Genomic DNA, 19021 nt, shown 5'->3' with positions numbered 1-19021 from the left:
GATGTTAAAGGGAAACAAGTAAACAAACAGAGAATGTCAAGTAGGCATGTTAAAAACGAAGGGCTCGCGTGGCTTTAGCAATTATGCAGCGTGAGAATGGTCAGAAATAAAGAAGAGCTCAGGGAAGTTCAAAATCTCACTTGAGAGCTGCCCAAGACAGGACCTGCAATTTTGATTAATGCAAAGGCTTCACGGAGACCAAAAGTACTCCTTTAGCATCGAACTGTTATACTTTCTCTCCATTTTCTATCCCGGTCTTGTCTCTTCCAAGCCCCCTGTGCTTAAGCAGCAAATGAGGCTGAAGCTTTCTCCAGTTCCTCCTCCTCTTCTCCTCCCCTCCTCATGCTGAATTATCTCAGTCCTACAGCAACGCCAGGAGAAGTTTAAAACAATGATGCATTGTGAAGTGATATTAAGGCTCTTTTTTAAAAAATAAAAAAAACACACTATTTGCCACACACTTTTTCTGGACTGTTACACCTTCTCTATGTGCAAATGAAATTCTCTTCCTGGAGAAAGATAGATGAAGTACAGTTTTTAGTGTTCAATCTCAGGTTGCAGTCAGCCCACCTCTCATTGAAATCCACAGCAAAACACACGTGATTTTAATGAAGTAGTATTACACTCCAGGTAGAAACATTACCATCACTCAATTTGGCAAAGTCAGAATACAGGAAGGGAAAGCAAATAATTCAGAGGCCCTCAAATTGAGCGTTTCGGATGATGGCGGGCAATCTGGCTTGGGTTCTGAATCGATCAATTCCACAAACTGGTTGGAACTTGTAATGGGGCGAAAGTATGTTTTTGTTAAGCACTAAGCTTTCTGAAGCAATGTTATGTGTGATTAGCTCTCCTAACCAGACACTGCTGTCAGTTTCTTGGTCATTGATGTGGCCCGTGTAACTATATAACCATCATGATCATATTTATTTCCTATATAATTCACTTAGTAGAATTGCTTCCCCCTGTTGTGCTCTCTTGGAGACTTTCCTTTCTCCGCCGTTGCTTGCTGCCTTTCAACTAAAAATAAGTCATTCAGACTGAAAGCGTATGGAAAAATGCAGCATCTCACAGAGGTGCAGCATAGAGGCTGTCATTTGGACAGGATTGATTCCCACCTAGGATTCCTGAGACGTAGTTTTTTAGTCCATTTTGAAGCTGGCTTCATAGCTTGCAGAAGCATCTCTTTGGGATTGTTAAATTAGAAATTGGGCTCATTATTCACACTCTTTGGCCCAGAGCGAAATAGCCGCATTAGACATGTCCAAGTGATTAGATATCCTCAGGGGGAGATTGGACTCCTTCCCCCTTTTGAACCACAGACTCTCATGCTACACCATAATCCTGCATTTGAAAGTTCTCTCCATTTCAAGAGGAGTTTGCAGTGTGTAATGGAGGAGGGTGCTGTTTGAGAAACACAAACTCAAAGCCCCCTTAATTGATTTTCCCTTACACAAATACAGTGGTACCTCTGGTTACAGATGCTTCAGGTTACAGACGCTTCAGGTTACAGATTCCGCTAACCCGGAAATAGTACCTCGGGTTAAGAACTTTGCTTCAGGATGAGAACAGAAATCACGTAGTGGCGGTGCGGCAGCAGCAGAAGGCCCCATTAGCTAAAGTGGTACCTCAGGTTAAGAACAGTTTCAGGTTAAGAACGGACCTCCAGAACAAATTAAGTTCTTAACCTGAGGTACCACTGTAGAAGTTTCTTCATAATGATCACCTGGCTGGATCAAACCAAAAGAACATTTAACACAGTATTTGGCCTCACTGGTGGCTAGCTATATCATGTGGAAAGTTCACTGGTTATTTGTGTTGGAATAACCATCCCCTGCCTCTCCCAGCAGCCACTTCATCCATTTGTACTACAACAAAACATTACCTGACGTAGAACTCTCTAGACCTGAGGAATGGAGACTACGAAGACTTAACAGCTGACTGGATTCAATGCCCATTCATGCCACAACATGGCACAATATATTCTCTTGGCTGAAAGTGGGAATGACAGGAGCCGCGAGGAAAGGCTGTAGTTCAATGGTAGAGCAACTGCTTTGTATACAGAAGGTCACAAGTTCAATCCCAGGCTGGGTGAGATCCCTGCCTGGAACACAGAACAGCTACTGTCAGTCAATGTTAGCCGTACTGAGCTAGATGGGACAATGGTTGAATTCATTATAAGAAAGCTTCCTATATCTGCACACTTAGCCCAACTGAAACCAATCTATTTAACAACACAGTAGGCCTTACTGTCTTTAATGGAACTTACACCCTAGTGGCTGGAGACCCTGGTTTGGGAAACCCTTATTTATGGGGGTCCCTTCCAGCTCTATGATTCCATCATTCTATCATTCGTGTGTTTGGTATTGCAGTCTGTGTGTGCTTTACTCTGCATTGTATTGCAATCATAGTCTTTCACTTATCTGGAGTACATCAAACTCACAAAGCGGGAATCAGCACTTGATAATCCCTTACAGTAGAGAGTGCACTGTAGTTATTCACATTCAAGGCCTTTACCATGGGTAATGTTTTCTTAGCAGCATGCAAAAAGAACTCTACATGGAATTAACATTTAAATGAAGCTATGCTGTGCTTTGGCCATCTATTATATGTGAACTATATGAAGAAAAGACTGACTCCTCTTAAGAGGACTACGTAACTTGGAAACAGAATTCTTTACAGAGGCAGTGTGCGTCCTGTATATCTAGATGTAATTACCTCAACCAAATTGCTTAATCCCATAGCAACTCAAAAATATTGCAGTGGAATTTCTGATTTCACTGTTCTTACTAATTGCATTTTTTATATTGTTGTGTTTCATATTTTGAAAAATGGTGTAGTACAGAGTACCCAACTGCAATCCTATGCCTGTCTACTCAGAAACAAGTTAATTTGTGGTGCTTACTCACAGATGAATGTGCGCAGGACTATAGCCTATCAATTCTATGTGTATCTACTCAGAAGTAAGTCCCCACGAAGTTTGGTGGGATATGGTCCTTTTCAAGTGACCATAGAATTGCAGCATAAGAGTGTGAGCTGGGAACAGGGAAATCTGATTCAAAAGATTTTGAGCCATGAATTCACTAGGCTGCATTAGACAACCATTCTGTCTCAGCATCATCTATAATACACACAAAATTCTGTCCTACCTTACAAGATAAATGTACGTGTTGCAATTGTTACTGAGATAATGAATGTAAGATGCTTTGAACCATGATTATGCGACTATCTGAAAGCTAAGTGCTGTTACATTCATTGATGCAGTGTCTAAAAAAACTAGACCAAATCTTCCTTAGTGTTTTTCTTCCTTCTTTCTGAGCTCTCAGAAGAGCAAAAGGAAGTTTGAAGTATGCACTGTATCTAAGACCTTATTGAAATACGCCGTTCTCCCCAGTGCCATCCATTTTTCATAAGTATTGTCTAAAATGACCAAGAGCACAACAGCCTATAATTGTTTCCGGGGTCTGAATTGAAATATTAAAGTCTCTTTTTTTAAAAAAAAGATATAAGAAATTATTCTGTATCAATGCCCTAAAGAACAACTAGTGAGCTCTTAAAGAAATATAGACAGCTGACATGAATTTGCTCTGAGGTACTTGCACTGAACAAGAGTAGTGATTAGGTGTCACTTAAACACAGCGTTTGTTAAACATGAGCTAATAAATGTACTCATGTGATTTATGCAAAAACTACAGTGAATACCAGTTTCTCTTACGCTTAAAGCCACAAGAGGGTGTTGCCTCCAGTTCTGATTTCAAAAGAAAAAAAATAGTATGATAAAGAGATTATTGTGTGTTGTCTTTTTTTAAACTGTTAACTTTTGTGCCATCTTCCCATTTACAGACCAGAATTATAGTCTCTGTATCTCTCTCTCTCTTGGGACAATTTCGTGGGAATTTTCGTGGGGGAAATTTCTGGGATTTCTGTTTTGCACCACCTCCATTTGGCGAATATTCTCTAGCATTTTTGTAGTAGTCAATACTGTATCCCTTCCCCTCAATCCCAAAGAGCAATGCTAGGCTTGGGGCATTGTGGGGGATATAAAATGGCAACTCAGTTGCTGCATTGGCAAAGAAAACCTTGTGATGTGGGGGGGGGGGTAAGAACCTTACTAAAGGAAAATATCTCCTTCCCAAGAGTATTTAGTGACACTGTACTCCCAATCTCATGATGTGCAAACAGGGTGAAGAATTTTTGGAGCCCATCTTCACTCAGCTATTATTACATTGGTACCTCGGGTTAAGTACTTAATTCGTTCCAGAGGTCCGTTCTTAACCTGAAACTGTTCTTAACCTGAAGCTAATGGGGCCTCCCACCACTTTAGCTAATGGGGCCTCCCACCGGAGCACGATTTCTGTTCTCATCCTGAAGCAAAGTTCTTAACCTGGGTTAGCAGAGTCTGTAACCTGAAGCGTATGTAACCTGAAGCATATGTAACCCAAGGTAGCACTTTACAATTTCAGTTTCTTAACCGCCCTTCCCCATAAGGTCACAGGATGGGTTCAAACAATTAAAAATACAATATTAATTCAGTGTAAATCAAGTTACCATCACAGCCATAGGCTTGGTCCCAAATATATACATATACACAACTTAGGTGTCAAAGACTAGAGTGCAGCAGAGCATCTTCAGCATATGACAGAAACTAAACAATGATAGTGTTAAATGCACCTCTCTGAGGCAGTGGCAAAGCTGCATGGCCCGGAACGGGGGGCAGATAGCAGGCAGGGGCATGACTGGCACACATCCCGGGGGGCGTGGCACGTTGCCCGGGGGCATCACACACATCCCAAGGGCGTAGTGCCTGGTGTAGTGGGGGGTGCGCAGCACATGTCTGGGGGGTGGCTGCGATGGTCGGTCCCCCCCCCCCCCATTCCTCTGCCAGCACTCTGAGGCGAAAATATTATAATTTAGAAGCTGCCATAGATAATGCCTTCTCCTGGACTGCCACCCCCTAAACATCTGAGGTTGTGAAACTACCAAGAGGGTCCCCTCTGCTGATTTTAGCAATCAAAGGTTTATAGGGAAAGAGACAGTCTTTCAAATATTTGTGGCAAGAGTCATATAAGGTTTTAAACACTAATTTTAACACCTTGAATTAGGCCCAGAAATGAACTGGCATGCAGTGCAGCTGTTTTAAAACAGTGTTTATGTGAGTTATGAATTAAACCCCAGCCAGTAACCTGGCTACTGTATTTTAGATCAGTTGAAGTTTCTGAGTCATCTTCAAGGGCAGTTCCATGTAGAATGCATTACAAGAATCCAGTCTGGAATCTACCAGAGCACATAAGAGCCACTTACTGTAATATACAGTTACTGGCTTACACTTCCATGTGTGAAAGAGTTAACCTGAGCCCACAGCTCAGGTTGCCTCTCAGCAGGACCTGTTCCCATCCCTCCTCTCACTCTCCTTTCTCTTCATGCTTCCTGAAAGAAGGAACCATGAGGCTCCCTGCAAGTGAAGTGAATCTCTCCAAAAGTGAGATTTTACAGCCTGCCTCTTTGCTAAACCAAAGATTGCATGATCCTTTTTGTAAGGAAATCAAGTACATTTGTTTTGAAGTTGTTTGAAGCCTTTGTTCATCTTTGTTTTACTGCCAACAGATGGGTACTTGTTTGCTGTAACAGATTTCTGGAAAATCTGTGAGTAAAACATTCACTTATTTGCAAAGCTAAGTGTCTGTGATTTATTTTAGCCTAAGTATTTTCATTGGGAACATTTATTTAAAGGTAAATGAGGATAGATGCAAAATCCAACCAAGTTTAAATGTGCCCGGAGCAATCGCCACTGTGCCTAACTCTGCTACAAGAAAGCAAGAAATCTCTCTTCCCAGCCTCTCTCTCCAACACCACTGACATTTTAAAAACCACTTACCCTATTTTTCGCCCTATAGGTCACACCGGCCCATAGGGCACCCTTATTTGGGGGGGAATAAAGGGGGGGAATTATTTTTCCCCCCCGAGCCCCAAAGAGCAAAGAAGCCAGGACAGCGAGCGGGATGGATCCCGCTTGCTGTCCTGGCTTCGTTTTTAGCCTGGGGCTGGGGGTCCAGGAGCGAAGGCGAGGTTACGCTCAACCTCGCCATCGTTCCCAGAGCTTGCTTGCGGGGCTGGGGGCGGGGGAAGCCCGAGCTTCCCCCAACTCCAGCCCCCAGAACAGGCTGTTGCTCGCAAGGCTTGCAGACATCTGCGCGAAGCACGGGGCGTGCTCCGGAGTGCGCCCCGTGCTTCGGGCTGCAGGCTGCTCCCCGCGAGCCCGGTGGGAACTCCCGCCGGGCTCCCAAGGCTTGCAGATAGCTTCCTGAAGCCTGGAGAGGGAGAGGGGTCAGTGCGCACCGACACCTCTCGCTCTCCAGGCTTCGGCGAAAGACTGCATTCGCCCCATAGGATGCCCACACATTTCCCCTTCATTTTTGGAGGGGAAAAATTGCGTCCTATGGGGCAAAAAATACTATAGATCTGTTGTGTTGGGCCTCCAGATATTGCTGAAATACAACTCCCATTATCCCTGATAATTGGCCATGTTTGCTAGGGCCTATGAGAATCATAGTCTAGCAATATCAGGATTGGAACTATTTTTTCTTGTTTTGTGGAACTGTCTGCCACAGCCAACTCCTAGCTTATTGGATTTTGATCCAGCATTGATTTGTCCTTGTAAAATACCGCAGTCTCTGCTTATTACTGCTTCCTAATATTCTCCGCAGGGACGCTGGTGGCACTGTGGGTTAAACCACAGAGCCTAGGACTTGCCGATCAGAAGGTCGGCGGTTCGAATCCCCGCGATAGGGTGAGCTCCCGTTGCTCGGTCCCTGCTCCTGCCAACCTAGCAGTTCGAAAGCACGTCAAAGTGCAAGTAGATAAATAGGTACTGCTCCGGGGGGGAGGTAAACCCTGTTTCCGTGTGCTGCTCTGGTTCACAAGAAGCGGCTTATTCGTGCAGGCCACATGACCCGGAAGCTGTACGCCAGCTCCCTCAGCCAATAAAGCAAGATGAGCGCCGCAACCCCAGAGTCGGTCATGACTGGACCTAATGGTCAGGGGTCCCTTTACCTTTAATATTCTCTGTAGGCAAATAGATTTCACATGTGACACCTCTACTGTCTCTAAGAAAAAAGGTATCCTGGTAAACCTGTCTGCAAATTCCATTGAAAGGGGAAAGGGAAGCAAAACTAAATTTGGGGAGGGAGAGGGAATTCTTTATTAAGGGTGATTAAAGGGTTTCTATACTAAACCATTATTTAAACAGACTGAAACATTTCTTTAAAATCTAGCTAATTTCAGTAGCAGAGATTCAATAATTCAATTGGGTATCGAGGACCCGTGAGTACCCTGTTCCCTAGGGTGCAAATAACTAGGCAACACATGGCATATTGGTTGTGGGATCAAATAAGGCCACAACTTTATTGGCTACATATGTGAGGTTTGGCCATAGGCATTGTGGTAACTGGCACAGTGAGAGAGAAGCCGAAAGGTCCCACAGGCCAGGCACTTAAAGTTCCCCTGGGCTGCAAGGGCTGCAATTGGTCGGTTGGGTTTGCACCCAGGGGAATACCCCCTAACTCCTGCCGCCATTGGCCCATTTGGTGGCACGAAAACAATCCAGCCTGCAATAGGTTGGTTTACCAGGGTGGCCCGGGGCCCACCCACAAAGCCACCTGCCTGATAAGGGGGTGAATAGACTTAACTCTCAAATTAAAATGAATGGGATTTAAACATTCCTGAAACTTAATGAATTGTGCCCACTTCCGGAACAGCGTGCTCAGCGTCGGGTCGGAGTTTGAGTTCTGAGACAGACTTGGCACCTGGAGAGGCGAAGCAGGAGCAACAGGAGACGTAAATTGCCCCTACTCAGGTGGATTTCCCAGGAGAGAGGCTCAGCAGCACAAAAAAGGGGTTTCCCCACACTAGAACTGGACTTTAGGACGCTTTAAAAAAGAAGAAATTTAGGGGAGAACCTCTACGCAAAGGAGCTACACCGCCCTCTGGTGCCTTCGCCTCCAGACCCCATGAGCTAGCTCTGGACTCTCCAGTAAGATATTGACACAAATTCAAGGAGCGCCCCCCCCCCCAATTTATACAGTGAGAAAGGGGTTATCTAAGCCCCAACAATACATTAGAAACAAAAAAAGGGGGAACTAACAAACAGATAAAATTAAGAAGTTGCGAGTCGATGCTAAAAGAGGGTCATCCCTCACAACAGAAATTAACGCTGCAGAATCAGCTGTGCGGTAGAGATCTTGAGGGGCTTCTCTGATAAGGGGGTGAATAGACCTAACTCTCAAATTAAAATGAATGGGATTTAAACATTCCTGAAACTTAATGAATTGTGCCCTGTGGAGGCAGCCATATTTTACCCTAAGGAAGTACCTGGGAATTATGCTACATCAGAGCTGCAGAACATTTCCTAAGTCCAAGGGCCACATTCACATCCATGCAGGGCCGACCCATCCATGAGGCAAGGTGAGATAACTGCCTCAGGTGACAGAATCTTCAGGGGCAGCCGATCCCAATGTACATCTTTGTTTCCTCTTGTTCCTGATACAGTATAGATTTCCCCTCACCCCTTCTTACCTGACAAGGAGGGAGACACCACTTTGGGATCTGCCTCAAGTGCCAAACTATATTGAGCTGACCCTGCTTCTGGGCAACCTTTTGTGGGCTGGATACCAATAGTGGAAGAGGTCAGAATCAAAAGTGGACAGAGCAACAAATGTACATTTTACCTTTCTCCGTAGACTAGTTTCTACACACAGCCCTATGTACCCCTCTCCTCTGTCCATACAAGCAAAAGGCTATGCTGGAGTTCAATGATGCATTTCACCCAGGCAAACCCACTCAAGGAAGACGCAAAACAGGGCCAGTAAACAGTGTGACCTGGAGAGAGGAGGTGTGGCATGAAGGGTTCCAAGGGCCAGAATAAAAGACCTGGAGGGCCGCATTCACACACACCCCTCTCCCCACCACCTGAGGTTCCTCACCCCTGTGTGACACCATGGGACAATTTTGTTCCCATGGTGTGTTCTGTCCCAAAGTAGAATGGGATGCCACCATGAAACCAAGACCTGAAACAGCAACAAAACATTTCCCCCCCTGGGAAAAACATCCACCACTTCCTCTTCTTTTAAGACACATCCACCCTCTGTCTGACAGTTCTGAGACGCATATGCACACAGAGATTAGTAATCCATATTTCGGCAGCATTTTCTACCCATTCTCCAAAATGCCCCCAAACACTGGGGAAAACAAAATGAGCGCAAAATCTTTCACAAAAGTGTGTTGGGCTCATGGGGTTGGGTAGACATGTTAAAGGCATCATTGCTCTATCAAGTAATGCATTTCCCATGTTCGTATATGTCAGGCTTTTTAAAAGTCTTTTGTGTGATTTATCTCTCTGTCACCTTTTTCTTATCACTGTTCTTTCGCTATTCTTGAAACAAGAATGAAAGGATAAAGGAGAAGAGAGGCAGCTAAAGAAAAGGAAAGAGAAAGAGGCAGAAAGACGGCTGTGAAGAAAAGTTTTGTCCCATTAAAAAAAAATGAAATATCTCATTCAGCCATCGCTCTGTCACCATTATCCCTTGTATAATGACTGGCATGTTACCATCTTCATTCAGGAGTGTTTTTAAAAATCATGTTGCGCTGTCAGGAAATAGAGCCTTGTTAAGTCAGGCATGTTAACACTTGCATTGCTGGTGCGTTGCCACCGCTTTATAAAATATAAATTGGCCATTTCCCGCTCCTCACAAGGTGTTCCCAGTTAAGAACAAAAAAAAGTATTATATCCTTGCTGGGTTGTGTCACTGTGACCAAATCAGACGTATCAGGGAACAGGTGCAGTTGGCACAAGAGTTTTACCTGTGCAAATGCAGAGACCAGGCCTAAAACCAGATTGAAATGGATCTAGATCAACCATCTCCTCCAGAAACCCCTGGAACTGACATCCCACCACACGCTCAAGTAACTTAGTGCCAGGCCTGAGGTCACCTAGCAAGCTTCGTGACTGAATCGGGATTCAAACCCTGGTCTCCCAGGTCCTAGTCCGACACTCTAACCACTACACAACACTGGTACCTGGAGATCTGGATTTGTGACTAAATCCCAACTCAAAAAAGCAAGCCTGGGAGCTTCCTTTGAAAAGTGCTTGGCCCTTCTAGCATATCACAACAACATTTCCGCCTCATAGTCTGACCTACCCATCAAAAAAGATGGCGCCAATGGGACTATAGAATTGGAGGAAAGGATTAAACCCCCTCACCATCTGCTGCAGTCCCAGTCCTCAGAGACAGGCACAGCAGCAGAAGACAACACAGCCGAACACCAGCCAGGGGCCCAACACTGTCTCCTCACCATGGTCCCTTCCCCAGCCATGACGTCATTTCCTGTGTCTGTACTTTGGTGAGAGTCAATTTCCCTCTCTCCACTGACTATGAGAGGTCCTGCCCATCCACTTTTCTACCAATAGTGGACTTGAATAGGGTGAAGGGCAAGAGGACAAGAGAGAGAATCTGAAGCCACCCATTGCCTGTTGTGTTGCGTTTCCTTTCGCAAAGGCTCCAATATATTGGTGCCACCATAGAACAGGTTCTGCTGGTCCCACCTCCTCATGAACTTCAGATGGGACTCATATGGAAGTACAACTGATGTTCAGCTATGTTTCTTGTACTATATGGAAAAATGTTCATTTAATATGTGCCACCCTAATATATAATTTCCATTTATATTTATGCTTTCTGAATGATAAGACCCAACACTTGGTAAGCAGAGGAAAACTAATACAGAGAAGTGTTTGTTTCGCACTTTATTGAATTGGAATATTAATCATTGTTATCCAATTAGTGAAACTGTTTAACATATTATTCTGCTTTCTTAAAGCATATTTACAGTCACTACTGCTAAATATACTTTGTGAGGTAAGGAACAAACATTGCTGTTTTAAAAATTAGATTGTCAATTACTATGAATCAATATGAAAATTAGAAAGTCTCTTTCCTCGGCCAATCCAAAGGTTTTGGCCAGTGTTTCACTCGCCGACCAACCTTTCAAATTGGATTTTGCCTAAATTGGATCTATTAAATTGAATTCTAAGGCAATTCAAAAAGACTGCGAGCTTAATTGGTTTAAGATGAGTCATTTTCACTTAAAGCAAAAGCATTTCTTAAAGGAAACGGTAAATGCCCAGCAGTCATTTTGCCTTATCAGTGTAGAATATCGTAACTAACTTTAATAAATAGTCTATGTAAGTTGGCAGTAATAACAAACTAAGCACTGTTGGTCACTAGCATTTCATCTCCAAGTAGAGCAGCCTTTTCCATCCTGCTGGCTTCCTGCTCTTTTAGACTACAACTTCCATCGGCCCCATGCAACATGGCCATGCAGGTTGAGGCTCATGGTGACTGTGGTCCAAAACAGGTGAAAGAAAACACAATGGGAAAAGATACTTCAGACAAATTGATGGAAATATATGCATACTTAACTTGGGAGAAAATCCCATTGAATTCAGTAAAAACAAACCAACAAAAACATAGCAACCAACTATTAAGTAGCTAGAACCCCTCCAATTCATCACATCATTTCCATCTGCTCCACATCCCTTCCTGAGGACCATCTATGCCGCCAAGAGGACACCAAGATAGCAAGGTGCTTTTCCTCATCTCCTTGGAAGTCTAAAAATCCTGCTGAATACATGAAGCAGCAAATGTTAAGAGGTAAGATCCCACGACCAGATTCTTTCCTCCTCTTCAATCTGCTGGTTGTAGGCTCCAGGAGGACATCTTAAATTAGGGATGCCATCTGGACAACATGGGTCACAGTTCAGTAGCGGGAGGCAGGTGGCGTTGCATCTGCTCCCAGTAATTATCCAAATTTATCTCCCAGCTGGGAAGCAGAATCCTAATAATTATAGTGTATTAATAGCCAGACTACTTAATGGGCTATGGTAGGACTCAACAGATGAAAGGCAAATTAGATATTAGTTCAGTAAATGTTGCTATGTATAGTTGTGGCTGCTTACGAGAATGAAAATCATAATGTGGAATTAAACATGAATGTTTACAATCAACTCTAGTTGAGCATGCTTATGCATCACTGGTTGCACCAAAATTTGGCTGATGTTGCACATTCCACTGCCCATCTAGTTGAAGGTAATGCAGTACAGATAGACAATATTCACATATGATTTATGTCCACTGTTTCTGATACACCAAATGATACATATGTGGATGCTTTCTGATCCATCAAATGATATCATACAGTATGTGGTCCTTTTATTTATCAGTATCGGTGTAATCTTATGGAACTGACAATATTTAAACCCTTATACAATTTCCCAGCAGTTGTATTGTGAAACTAGAAACTAAAGGCATTCACAGGTAAGATCACAACCTGGCACAGTTGACGTCTAACTTGCAGGCATCAAGCAGGGCAGTGTGGCTGTGCTTGGCTTTAGGTGACTATGTGTATAGAAATTCAAGTCCTCAAAGGATCTGGACCAGAGGAGATGGAGCACAGGGACAAAAGGGTCAATACGGGGGATCCAGAAACTGCAAAGTATAGGGTCTAAATGGAGAAATCATTCCTAAATCAAATACATCTGGGAACAAGAGAATGTTAGGTATGGATGGGGGGGGACAAAAGTCACATGACCTCAAGATAATTTACCCATAGAGGAAACATTCCTGAAAAAGGTCAAGTGGTCTCCTCATGAAGTTAGCAGCAATCAACAAACATTTCAGCATGAGTAAGGATTTAGTAGTAAAGCTCTTCTGTGCATGGGCAGGTGGCATCCGTAGTTCCTGCAGGTTCACAGCAATCCAGAGATTCTGTGAGATCAAGGAGTTTATTATTAAATAATGTTTGTATGTCCATCCACAGTGGTACCTCCTGTTAAGAACTTAATTCGTTCTGGAGGTCCGGTCTTAAGCTGAAACTTTAGCTAATGGGGCCTCCCGCTGCTGCCGCGCCACCACCGCGCAATTTCTGTTCTCATCCTGAAGCAAAGTTCTTAACCCGAGGTACTATTTCTGGGTTAGTGGAGTCTGTAACCTGAAGCGTCTGTAACCTGAAGCATCTGTAACCCGAGGTACCACTGTACAAAGCAGCTAACTTTGGGAACTAACTGGCTGCACATGCACAGGATCTCATTTTCATAGTACTGCTGAGCTTTACAATCTGCATTCTAAACCAGATAATTACAAACTTCAGCGACTTCACTAATAAAAATGAAAAATGGCATCTTTATGGTCCTACCTCCGAAAGGATGGTGGCCTCCCGTATTTTTACTCTTTGTTTTATAACAAATGTTTGGATCTGTTTTTCCAATGTGAAATAGAAAAGCTCAGGTGCTTTCGTGCTTTCTCAGGTGTAACAGGGGTGCCAGGAAATTCAGTTGTTTGTGTAGCCCTCTAAGCCATTCATCTCCTGGAAGCAAGCAGATCTGGAGCTTGTAAGGAAATGCTTTATTGCTTTTGCCGCTGTAGCCTAAATGTGAAGACATCACTGCTCCCTCAAGCTTAAAGCAAATCCTTTAGCTACACACATGCTTTGTGCAAATTATGCCCAGAACATTACAGCAAGAAAGTAGTTGGAGCTTGAATTCAACAATGTAAACATGTTTTATTCCATATGATTTATATACCAGTGAATTTTCTCTCATCTCTCTCTCTTTACATCAGAACAAAAATCTGAATTGCCGTACTACAAACTAATGCATAAGGTCTCGTTCTCATCATGTTGTCATGACAATATGAAAAAGCCAAAGGCATATGGAGGAGAAATACTGTCAACGCAAAACTCCACATAGCTGTGGCCATGGCATTTCAAAGATAAACATTTGAAAAAATAATATGACTGGCTGCAGTTGTGTAACTGAAACACAACTGACTAGGCAAGCAGACAGTACTCTAATGAACAATATCACTAGAACATGTTTTAATTTAGAATTGCCCTAGTGGAAAATGGGCCCAAATTTCACCTAAAATGAATTTTCAAAGTGAATTTGAGTCAGGATCACTACTTGGGGCAAAATAGCTAAGGATTTTCCAAGGAAATAAGCAGAGCTTCAATAAGACTAGCAAAAATTATTGTGGGATTCTGCATATCCCTATATGGAACCCCCCAACTCTTTTTAAACAAGTGCCTTGAATATCTTGTGGCTCTTGTGAGCACTGGATATTCTTTTGGGAATTTGGAGCTGAGTAAGAAATTCTCCATGCATTGGCAAACTTGAGAAGATTTGGAACTACGTTCAACGTAGAATTTCCATCAAAGTAGATCTGAGGAAGTTCAGGGGAAGTTTTGATACGGTGAGCAACCTTCCTCAAGGGGTTCCATACACTCTTAACTCTATGGACTTCATTTCTAATCATTGCTTTCTTCTTTGAGTAAAAATACTACGAGACCTGAGCCATTACCCCAAGCCACATGCCATTAGAGATGTCTTTATAGACATTACCCTGCTTTGACCGATAGGCATAGCCACATAGAAAACACCAAGAGAACCAACTGCTATACTTTATGTTCTTCTTATATTGGGGTTTTGAGGTAGCTGTCAATCGAGGCACCTTATCATATCATGGATATGGTGCCTCCACTGATTGATTGATTGATTGATTGATTGATTGATTGATTCTCCTTCATTTAGGGGGCCAAATACTTGAAGTATTTGTAGTGTAGTGAGGCACCACATGACAAGCATTTGTGGGTGTTAGACCACTCTGCTTCCAAGTTGTACCATAGGCAATCTGCACCAATGTAACTTCCAAATTTCTTTTTTTGTACTAGGCAGTGTCTGCAAATTTCTACATATGTCTTATCTTCCATTGTATAATAGAATGTGCAATGCCTTATTTTCCACTACATCCCTGTCTTTTCTGGAAAAGAATTCCCCATGTCCAAGCTTAAATTCACTTTCTGCACTTTGGGATGCGGAATGTCTAAGTGCTGGAGAGGGGAAGGAGATTTGAAAGGTCTATTTTGGCCAAAATGAGGCCCAGAGCAACAGGAAGTGCCTGTCAACATCACATTCAAAGTCACTCCGAGTCAGTGAGTTATGGTGACAGGATAACCGATTTGTGACAATGGGCCACAAGTTATTCATTAAGAATCGCAGGCATCCTTTCAATTGTCCACTCTGTCAAGTGGTGTTTTTTTTCATTTGAGCAGATGGTGAGTCTTCAAGCTGCTCATTGTAAACTAAAAATAAACACTGCCCTGGGACTCCAGAAGCTCTCAACATAACCTTTAAGAATCTGACTGACTGAGCCATTACAAAGACAATTAAATATTTACAATATTGCATTTGTGTAAACACACTTAAGGTTTAATAAACTGTACACTGAGCATGAAGAAACAAGCAGAGCATACAGAAATCCAGCTCACCTTGCCTTTCTGATCATCCCAGCTCAACGATCTCAATTTTTCATTGTGTCTATTTGATCCAATGCTTCCAGCTAAAAACTGGGACATATACCTATATAGTCAGAGAAACGCATCTGGTTATTTTAGAAGCCCTATTTGGGCATTATTACCTCCATGTGAGTGGGATGCGGGTGGCGAGTGGGTTAAACCACAGAGCCTGGGACTGCGATCAGAAGGTTGGCAGTTCGAATCCCTGAGACGGGGTGAGCTCCCGTTGCTCGGTCCCTGCTCCTGCCAACCTAGCAGTTCGAAAGCACGTCAAAGTGCAAGTAGATAAATAGGTACCGCTCCAGCGGGAAGGTAAACATTGTTTCCGTGTGCTGCTCTGGTTCACCAGAAGCGGCTTAGTCCTGCTGGCCACATGACCTGGAAGCTGTACGCTGGGTCCCTCGGCCAATAAAGCGAGATGAGCGCCGCAACCCCAGAGTCGGCCACGTCTGGACCTAATGGTCAGGGGTCCCTTTACCTCCATGTGACTAAGATGATGTGGAGAAAGAGCTCCCCCTACCCTAGCTGCTGCATCCCCTACCAGTCCTGTCCACATACTGTCCATGTATTGGGACTTGTTTACAAAAGGGAAGCCTGTTGAACAAGTGTAGACTCTCCATATAATTTGAACCCAGTGCATGCTGCTAGCTATGGGGCTGTTGGGCAGCCAGCTTTCTTCCTCTCGGGATGCTCTGCCAGAGCAGCTCTTGTTAGGATATTTCCGTTCCACCTTAAGAGGGAGCAGGCTATGTGAGTCAGAGTCTGCGCATTTCCTGTTCACAGGATCTTTATGTTTTTCTATTGCTTTCGTTTTCTCTCTCGGTGCCTGAACACGCTAGCAGGCGGTCATGCTTTTCTTTGTTCTGACCAACGCTGAATAAACTTGTAAATATGCTCTCCTGCTGTGCAACTTTCGATGTGTGAATTCTGCTGATAGAGTGTGCATCAGCCCAGGAATATGGCAATCTATTTCTGGGGCTCATGTCGCTAATTGCTGATACTGCATCTACGGGAGATCGATGGACGTCTGGAGACGACGTGGAGGCAGTGATGGCCTATGTCTCCCTGGCAGTATCCCAACAGCTCTATCATTTTCTACAGGGTCATGAAAATTAAGGAATTGCTCTCCCACAAATAGGAGAAAGGGTTGTAGCTCAGTGGTAGGGCATCTGCTTCCATACAGAAGGTCCCAGGTTCAATCTTTGGCATCTCCAGGGCTGGGAAAGAGTCCTCCCTGGAACCCTGGAGAGCCACTGCCAGTAATGAGCTGGATGGATCAATGGTCTGACTCAGTTGAAAGCAGCCTCCTGTGTCGATAGTTTGTGCCCTGTGAGTGGAGTTGTGAATTGGAGGAATCCATTTTGTGTCAGCTCTATGAATCCATTAATACAATATCTAAGTCCAAAGCAGTCAAATCTATTTCTCCCTCCCAATAAAAAAAAAATCCAAAGTGAATCCAAGTGAATTCACCTATATATAATCATGTTATTAACATGGCCTAATTAGGAGGTCCTTACAGTGGTACCTCGGGTTAAGTACTTAATTTGTTCTGGAGGTCCGTTCTTAACCTGAAACTGTTCTTAACCTGAAGCACCACTTTAGCTAATGGGGCCTCCCGCTGCTGCCGTGCCGCCAGAGCACGATTTCTGTTCTCATCCTGAAGCAAAGTTCTTAACCCGGGGTACTACTTCTGGGTTAGCGGAGTCTGTAACCTAAAGCATTTGTAACCTGAAGCATATGTAACCCGAGATACCACTGTATTATCATTAGAGCAAGCCTAATTTTTGAAATGCCATTCGTCACTTTCCATCGAACCTCAACCAAATTCAGATTTAACTAGGATTTAACTAGGAAAAGCACTGTTTATTTATCAAGTGTTTTTGGAGTGTGGGTGTTTTCCAACCAACTATAAGTGCATTGTCTCAAAACTAAGGATCTTCCCCAAGGACCAAGGTCCTTGTTCAACAGAGAAGTAGCATCCTAGTACTTATGTGGCCTACTGCCCCCACCAAACTCTTAGTCCAGTACACTGTAAAACTGATGGTGCTCCCATGCCCCTCCCCTTTTATTTTCACCAGCAGCAAAACCACCCCAGTAGAGAACAAAATGTTTTTCTTTCCTTCTCTCCGACTGTCTCCAAGAGTGATGGAGACTGTCAGTGAGGAGCCGAGCATTAGCCTTTGGCAACAAACGGAGTAGATGAGATTGTCAAACAGAAGCAAGACGTGAACAAAATTGAAAACTGCTTTGTGTTTAATACCTGGAAATGCTACACCGTGCGCTTCTGGGAATTTCAACTTTGTTTATCATGGAAGGCCTAGTGCATCCAATTGAGCTCAAAATGTCTCCTAAATAAACTTTTATTCCGCTCAAAGGGTGTGAGAGAGTATCAGCTACAATCTACACAGTAATCAGTGTGGGCCATTTCATGTCTGTGATTCGTACTGTGAATGCTAACTTAGGTATGTGAGATTATGTGTCGGTTCCACTGCCCAGTTCTGTTGCCTTTCTTCACACTGAGATCTATGTTGGTCTTACTTGCTGTTTATTTTCTGTGAGAAAGATATGTCTATACTCGGTCTGATTTATACATTACTACCATGTAGTCTGCTTAAAAAAAATATATTTTGTGTGGTAAGGTGTTCTTTTCCCCCTCCTGTTGCTGCATCGCCATGTGAGGTAAAGCTTTGCTACTTGAATTTCTGCCCATGAGCCTGCTATTAGAGAGACAGCAGCTGTGTGAATAGATATTTATATATGTATTTATTTATTTATTACAAATTTATAGCACTGTTGTTTAGGCCTGGGCGATATCTGGTTTTCAACATTGCAATATATTACTAGCTAAACATTACGACATATCAATGTTGTAGCAGAGATGAGGAGCTGATGAGTTCAAGACTCCCCTACACTAACTGTCATCAAAAAAGAGGAGGGTTCTTCATGAGTTCTCAGCTAAAGTTGAGTACAGAAGAAAAGGAGCAAACTCAGGCACCAATAATTAGGGTTGCATACTAGTTCTTTCCAGAAGGGTAGTGATATTAGTCTCTTGCATCAAAAGCAAAAGCAGGCAACCTTATTCAAGGATAAAGTAACTCTTGTTTTCTCTTCCTTGGCTATTGCACCAGTTGAAATTTCAAATGAATATAACATAAAGCTCAGTCCCAAAGGCCGTACAAATTCATATTACAAATCCAAGGGAACCAGGAACCTTGTGTGACCATGCCCATTTACATATCTACATTTATCCATACTCAAAACTGAATCGTAGCAGAAATACCCCCCTTCCTGATGATGATAAAAAGGTAAAGGGACCCCTGACCATTAGGTCCAGTTGTGACCGACTCTGGGGTTGCGGCGCTCATCTCACTTTACTTTGACGTGCTTTCGAACTGCTAGGTGGGCAGGAGCGGGGACTGAGCAACAGGAGCTCACCCCGTCACGGGGATTCGAACCGCCGACCTTCTGATCGGCAAGCCCTAGGCTCAGTGGTTTAATCGGCAAGCCCTAGGCTCTGTTGATAATTCATGGTAAATCAGGCCCCCAGCTAAGCTTGAAGGTTGCTGTAGAATGAATGGGAGCTTTTTCTTTCTTTTTTGCCAGTATACAAATAGCTGGT

At 43.5% G+C, this 19021-nt stretch overlaps 1 long non-coding RNA gene across 9 annotated transcripts in view; it reads right to left on the bottom strand.

Annotated features, from left to right (window-relative positions):
* Window positions 1–19021, bottom strand: part of LOC310852507 — a 227236-nt gene that overhangs the window by 178216 nt on the left and 29999 nt on the right. For 3 of the 9 annotated variants that reach the window (XR_014568161.1, XR_014568165.1, XR_014568169.1), the window contains one exon: window positions 15376–15453. The exons of the other annotated variants lie outside the window; for them this stretch is intronic. This is a non-coding gene — a long non-coding RNA (uncharacterized lncRNA). The remainder of the gene's footprint in view (window positions 1–15375; window positions 15454–19021) is intronic. 9 annotated transcript variants of the gene reach the window in all.

This window comes from Podarcis gaigeae (assembly GCF_964106915.1).
Source record: "Podarcis gaigeae genome assembly, chromosome: 9".
In the NCBI taxonomy this organism is placed as follows: domain Eukaryota; kingdom Metazoa; phylum Chordata; class Lepidosauria; order Squamata; family Lacertidae; genus Podarcis; species Podarcis gaigeae.
This window is presented reverse-complemented; position numbering and strand designations above follow the sequence as displayed.